We start from the raw sequence: 7,332 nt of genomic DNA, 5'->3' as shown, positions 1-7,332 counted from the left end.
TGAAAAACTCATTTTATGTGTTTACTACGTATTCCTACGAGAATTTAGTATTTCATTTACTATCAATTTATATATATTAATATATAATAATATCAGAAAAGCTTATATTTTAAAATTATGATACTACTTCTTCTACGTAGTATTACTAAAGGTAGTATTACGGATTCGTTGTATTATCTGTCTTGAAAAGCCCTAATCGATACGTCGACTTTCTGCCTCCACACTACTCCGCTTGTCTCAGGGTAATAGGGATGTCGGTCTTTGCTTTCTCCTTCCACCACTCCTCCTTACCATCTTGTCGAGACTATTCGGTTATCTGCTGGCAATATGACCAAAGTAGCTAAACTAAGTGCTAAATGCCATTGCATTGACAGATAAAGTTAGGCCCATATTTCAGTACGTCAATCAAGACTTGTAGATGTGTGTGCTATTTGTAAAATTACTTTTTGTTACATTGTTGTTGTTTTTTTGTATTTTATGTTGACAACATAAATGCTGTATTTTTATCGAATAGGTATTCTATTTTGTACTTTTATTACTGTTGTAATATACAATTTATTAATAAGCGTAACGTATATATATTTTGTCATGTAAGTGGGTATTGTAATGTTCTTAACGAGAAAAAAGAAATAACTTAAACCGTAATTCTACTGAATATGGTATACATATTTTGACAGTGCTCGCGATGAGATTTAATGCATCCGACCGTGCATGACATACGCTAGCGTAGTCTTTGCACATTGTGCCCCCTCCTATATTCACCGGCTACAGGTGCTCCAGTCGCGATTCATGAGAATCGCGACCGGTGCGCCCTTCTATGTGAGAAACGTCGATCTCCACCACGACCTGGAGCTCCCTACCATAGCCCAATGGATGAAGTTGGCGTCCACACGCCACTTTGACAAGGCTAAACACCATCCCAATCCGCTGGTGCGTAATAGCATCAACTATTACCCCTTCCCGACAAAAAGGGCTCGTAGGAGGCCCCGACACATACTAACGGATCCGGACGATCCAATTACTGTAGCAAACAATAAATTAAATGCCGCCCGCGCGGCCAATAATAAAAATAGAAATTCACAGACTAGGGTAAAAAACCGCCTTCACCGGGGAAGGCGAGGACCTTTACTTCGCATTTCGCTCACTCCAGTGAGCTTCCGTCCTGCCCTTCAGGCGATTGACCACCCCGCGACGGCCCAAGCCGAGGTTCGAGTCTCACAGGAGACGCCCTTGCGCTAACCGCGGGACAAAACGCCATTCTGGCCGAGCTACGCTCGCCAAAACAGCCCGAGCTGAGCTGTAAAGGCCCTTAAGGCCAACAGCGAGATTCCTTCTTCAAAAAAAAAAAAAAAAAGATGAGATTTAACTTGATATATTTCCTTGAAATTCTCGTTTTAGTTACTAGACGTAAAGAATGCTTTGTATGTTCTAAAAAAATTACGACTTTATTGGTATCATCAATAAGTGCGTTATATCTGACACATAAGATATAAATAATCCAGCTATGACAAAGCGATTTACTCATCCTATGTTTTTTTACTTACCACCCACATGCCCCGTTAGATAAAAAGTCACCACCTACAGTGCCTCATCAAACAAATACTGCTACTTAGTACAAAAAGGATGTATTTTTTGTTATCCAAGTCACGCCCTATTCAGGTTAACACAACGTCCGTGACTTCGGGTTTTAATGAACCGTGCACTCCTAATGAATGGTACAAAGTTTTGAAACTATTAGCGCGAACATAAAAACTTGGGAAATTGTGTTTTTAGTGAAAGTAACATTTAGGGACATTTTCTTAATGAGCACGTAAAAAAGGCAAATGGGATGTTTCTTTGTATTTAATGTTTGTGTGTGTGTGTCCTTCTACAATATTTCTGTGTCTAATTTTATTGGTAATTTGTCTAATATGTCCATTTCTTTATGTTGTCGCGTTGATACATAAGGGGCCAGGGTTCACGCTAGGATGAACTAAGCAGTTGCTCTCCATTGTTGTATGTTAATAAGTATTATTCACTTAAAAACAAATAAACCATTCATATTTTTTTTACGTTTTTACTATTTGTATCTTTACAAAGACACATATAGTTATAAAAAGCAGGTTACATAAGTTATTAGACAACGGGTGGAATTATCACTAACAAGCGATCTTTAAAAAAAGCAAGTTAAATTCTACATAGTCCTAAATGTATCCAACTTACCGATAATTCTATAGTACGACTATGATTAATACTAATGCTAATTTAATCAATTGAAAACGATTTTATCGAGAATTCCAAAGAATGACAAGTAAGCAAGGCTAATATGGAATTAACTTAATATTTTTGTGGCGAATACTGGTAAAAATTAAGTAAAAAGTATAAAGGAACGAGTTTTATAAATCTATATGCAACCTTAATTTACATAGCAGCATAAAAGTTGTATAACGATGATCTGCTTGACCGGATTTCTTAATTTCTATTACATAAAAATACAAGGTAGAAGAATGGATATAGAAAATGCTTTACGTAATGTAACAAGGTACAAGATTGGTCGGTAATTAGCGTTGTGTTGCATACGTTTGTATCGCGGGTATCAGCAAGTTATTGGTCATCAACACACCAGCAAGCCCTCTGGAAATGCCTATTTCTATGGGCTGCGGTATCACTTGACATCAGGTGAGCCCTTTTTGCCTCTATTACAAAAAAAAACTCTAAATTTTTCATGTCTATAGATACTACGGTCATGCTTAATATGTTGAAATTGTGCACTCGTAATTTTCGTTTTTTAAATATTTATATAAAATGCCACGAAGCAATAACGCTCATAATGTATATTTTTTATTTACATAACACATAGAACGTAGCATGCGGTAAACATCCAAATGGACACGATAGCAAAACAAGTTTTTACTTTTGTTGAATGCGATCGTAACTCCATAAAAAGACGCCTTTTTGTATATACGCTGCATTCTAGATTATTTAACAGCCTCGTAAGGGTAGAATATAAAAACGACCAGTTTAGATTACTAAACCTATATGTTCCGCTTACATGTCGTCTGATGTATTTAATGTATGTGTTAGAGACATATACTAACACATACTAACCTAAACGAGCCTTTTATATTTTTTGATTGAGTCAGTTTTTGTCAATGTAACCCTATCAGTCCTAGTTGGTTGTTTATATACTAATACAACAAATTTTCATACTACTAATTTAAGATTTACGATATTTGTATATAATTTTAAGTTGACTTTGGGTTATTTAGGTAAAATCTAGCTGTTGAATTCCTGCAACATCCTACTGCAACATTTGCCTAATTCCACAGTGATCCCAAAATAAAGATAATGTCAACAAGTTGAGGTCACCTCCGCTGTTTAATGGAATGACATCATTGCAACACGATTATATCGTGACATAATTAATAGCCGATTAATGATCTTAATGGTTCGATAAGGTACCATACAAAATATTTAAAACAACGTATTCCTTTACGATGCAAGGTGTGAAACATTCTGTTACTCTCAAAGAATATTAAGCAATAACAGACCGATCAGAATTTGATATATTTTACGAATTATAAAATGTCAAACTTTCCTAGACACCTTTATTCACAAAAAAAAATGTGTGTCAGCTACGACGCACGATTGGAGTTTACTCCTTACGAACGATAATTATGATATTTATCGAATAGAAAAAAAGGGTAAATGAACGCATCTGCTAAAATGATAAGAGAAACAAACATATATCTGTAATTATTCGGATTATTTATATTACTTCAATAAAGCGTATAACATAAAGTATGTTACAAAACAATATAAATAATAATAATAACAATAATAATTGTGTTCAATTTATACAAATCCAATTTTAGAGAGAGAATGAGAAGAATTTTACACGTTCAATCCTACAGATATATATGTTTGTCTCTTTCTACGTAACGCCTCAACTTTTCGTGTTACACTTGATTTTACTCCTCATAAAATTTCCGTACCGGGCCTTATAACTCAAATCGTTTCTTAAGGAGTAAACTCCAATAAACTCCAAAAACCTTATTATATCTGTCATATTTAACATTGACCAAAATGATTTTTCGAAGGATAACTCCATACGCGTATTTGGAGGTTTCACACCACAAGAATTCAATAGGAATTTACTAATGAGTGATAAGAAGATGTTATAAAAAAAAATCATTTCATATTTACAAAGAAAGTACATAAGAAAATAGTAAGCACGCGTGAGTCGTAATCTAACATAGTATTTCGTGATAGATAACCAACACTCGTTCCGCATAACTTGATTGGAAACCGTACTACTGGAGTTAGAAAGTTAAATAAATATCTTTTTCCTGGTTACTTTAAAATATATATATCAATTAAATTGTATAAATTGTTAGTAAATATTGCGAGTATAACCTACTTTTACTATATCTAATCGAATTCGAAACCGATTTACAAATTGTAATGATGGCAATAAAATCACCATTATAGCTGTTTCATTTAGTTTGTCAAAAACTAAAAACCAAGGACTGGGTGACACTATAGAGTACCCGGGGAAACAAACTTCTACTAAGTTTTGACAAAGACACGTATCATATGCCAGATACGGGTTACGACAAAGTTTGAAATCTTTTTAAATCCTTTCGAAATTCAAATTCAGAACCCAAAATAACGATTTGAATTGAATTCTACAGGTAAACATTAAATGTAGGTTATTCACACAAAATCGTTCGTATATTCACAATTTTCACGTTACATTTCCAGTGCAATATGTACGACGCCCGAGAAATCACTTTGTAAACACTGTACAAACGTTTTGGAATGCAGAGAGTGGTTGGGTCGTTTCAATACACGATAAAAGAGAGTAATACAAATGCTGATTGTGAGCAAATAAACAAACTTGATCCGAATAGCATGCAGGCAGTCTATATGTAACATAGAATAGAATAATAGAAAGCCACTGCTAAATAAAAATAGGTTGTCGTGGTAGTAGGAATTGCTACTTTACAGTCGAATGAACGATACCTTAACTATGAGATATACGATTGAGTTGTCGAGAAAAGTTGTAGAGCTTGATAATGCCTTTTATTTTTGTATATATAATTCTACTCTACGCGTATATGTTACTGAACTCCTCTAAAACGGCTGGACCGATTTAAATGAAGCTTTTTGTATGCGTTCTAATGGCGACCTGCTTGATTTAGATTCACAAATCAGACCGGCAAATGACGCTGCAGTTGGTATCTAGGTAGTAAACAACTGGTATATTTATAAATCTTCTGGGCATGTGCTCGTAATTAAACCCAAACCCACGGCTGGACAAATTTTAATGAACTTTTTGTGTGTTCGTGTGGAGTCGACAGTGATTTACATTATTAGATTTTTTGGTATGTTAGACGTGTGTACAGGACAACGTCTTCCGGATCCGCTAGTCTATACTAATATTATAAAGAGCAACATTTGTGTTATTGCATGTTTGTTTGTAATGTTTTCACACAAACCTACTGGACCGATTTTCAAAAATCTTAGATCTTAGAAAGCTGCACTGATTGACATTGCCATGATGATAGGCTATATGACATTTTCAATAATAAAAGTAATCCCTAATAAAAATGAAAAATTTAGGTTATCCATAAAAATCCGTCATCGCGTGCGCTGTGGATACTATTGATGATAGAACAAAAAAACAGTGAACAGTGTTATAGAACGTATATGTATATCTACAAAAGGACTTGACTTTGACTTGCGAACTGGTAGTAAATGTAAATTTAGAATCAATTCATAAGTGTACTGGTATTTTATAAAAACATAGTCATATCTATAAGTCTGGTAGGGAGCTACTGCACGCAATTTCTTGTGGTTTTCATCAACATATAGAATGTTAAATGAGGAAGGTTTAGGTATATGGTTTATAAGATATAATACCAAAATACCAAAATTATTATATGCCAGAAATTAAACCAATTATGAAATTCTTAAAGTATTGGTTCGAAACCATGAGTCTGTGAGCAAGATTATTTAGTTATTGTTATATCGTTTTCACTCGTGTGACTTAAACTTAAAACTTAAATGGAGATGGGAAGGCCACGTAGCCCGTTGTACAGATAGATGGTCTAGAGCAGTAACAGAATGGACGGGTCCGAAAGGAAGACCAATAGAGCGATGGGCCGACGGGATAGAGAGGGTAGCTGGCAGAAATTGGATGACGATGGCAAAAAATAAAGTAGGGTGGAAAAAGATGGAGGAGGCCTTCTCCCGCACAGGGGCCGCATCTTAGTAAAACTATAAATTTATCTTTTTATTTTAATCAAATGTATGGAATAAAGGCTTATTATTATTATATCGTTTTCATATTAACTTGTACAATGTTATAACAGCCTTACTATGACCGTTTGATGGGTCCAAAATTTAACATGCTTTCTATCGTATACAGCTAGACAGTTTTAGAAATACCTATTTAGTGTGTACATATAAATAAGTTCATCTTATGTACATTACAATTTACAACAATCACTAATAGGTTGTTTCTGGTTTTTGCGTTCTATAGGAGTTAAACAGTTTTACAATGCCAAAGTGTCACGAGTGCGAAAAGGACAGAATTCTTTTGAGGCTTATATTAATGGTTATTTTCGATGAGGTAATTATTAATAAATGAATTTATATTAAATATGTTTTAAACTTAATACCTAATGAATCTAATATTACGTAAAGCATTTACCTAACCGCGTCGATTCAATTAAACAATGTTTAAAAAGTTTAGTATTTTTTAGACATAGCTTTAGTTCATTCAACAGTCATTCATACTGAATTTGTTAGGTAATATTTAATATTACTTTACGATAAAATTGTTGAAGATTTGTGTAGTGTATATTAATTCTAGTTCTATACTTATATTGTATATATCTATTGTATAATCTAGTATTATTTAAATCATATAACATCGTCTTAATTGCCGATCCCGTTAATAAGATAAGTTAAAAATAAAATAGTCATTAGATAACTGATGCTCATTTGGCAAAGTATACACAACGTGCGACAAATTGATATAACTTTTATGTTATAATTAAAAATCTAAAAGTATTATCATAATTTTTAAGTGCACATTCTGTGAAAATATAGAAATTTATGAAACTTATACAATATTAAACTTAAAAAAGGCAATGTGATACGAATATATACATATATATGTACATACATACAATATAGTGGTATACATACCAATGCGATAATAAAAAATCCAAATGTATCCAAAAAGGTTTCCAAAGAGGTTTTTATTCACAAAGGTTGAATGGCACTGTCCACTTATAAAATAAAAAGTACCGGAGCCGTAAGCGTCCGGACGATCGCACGTTT

At 33.7% G+C, this 7,332-nt stretch overlaps 1 protein-coding gene across 1 annotated transcript in view; it reads right to left on the bottom strand.

The window, feature by feature from the left end:
* LOC123714132 overlaps positions 1-7,332 on the bottom strand; it is a 36,783-nt gene extending 29,451 nt beyond the window's left edge. The window contains exon 1 of the mRNA XM_045668300.1: positions 7,198-7,332. The gene's annotated coding sequence lies outside the window, so the exon portion shown is untranslated. The remainder of the gene's footprint in view (positions 1-7,197) is intronic.

The sequence above is a fragment of the Pieris brassicae genome, chromosome 1 (assembly GCF_905147105.1).
Source record: "Pieris brassicae chromosome 1, ilPieBrab1.1, whole genome shotgun sequence".
Lineage (NCBI taxonomy): Eukaryota > Metazoa > Arthropoda > Insecta > Lepidoptera > Pieridae > Pieris > Pieris brassicae.
This window is presented reverse-complemented; position numbering and strand designations above follow the sequence as displayed.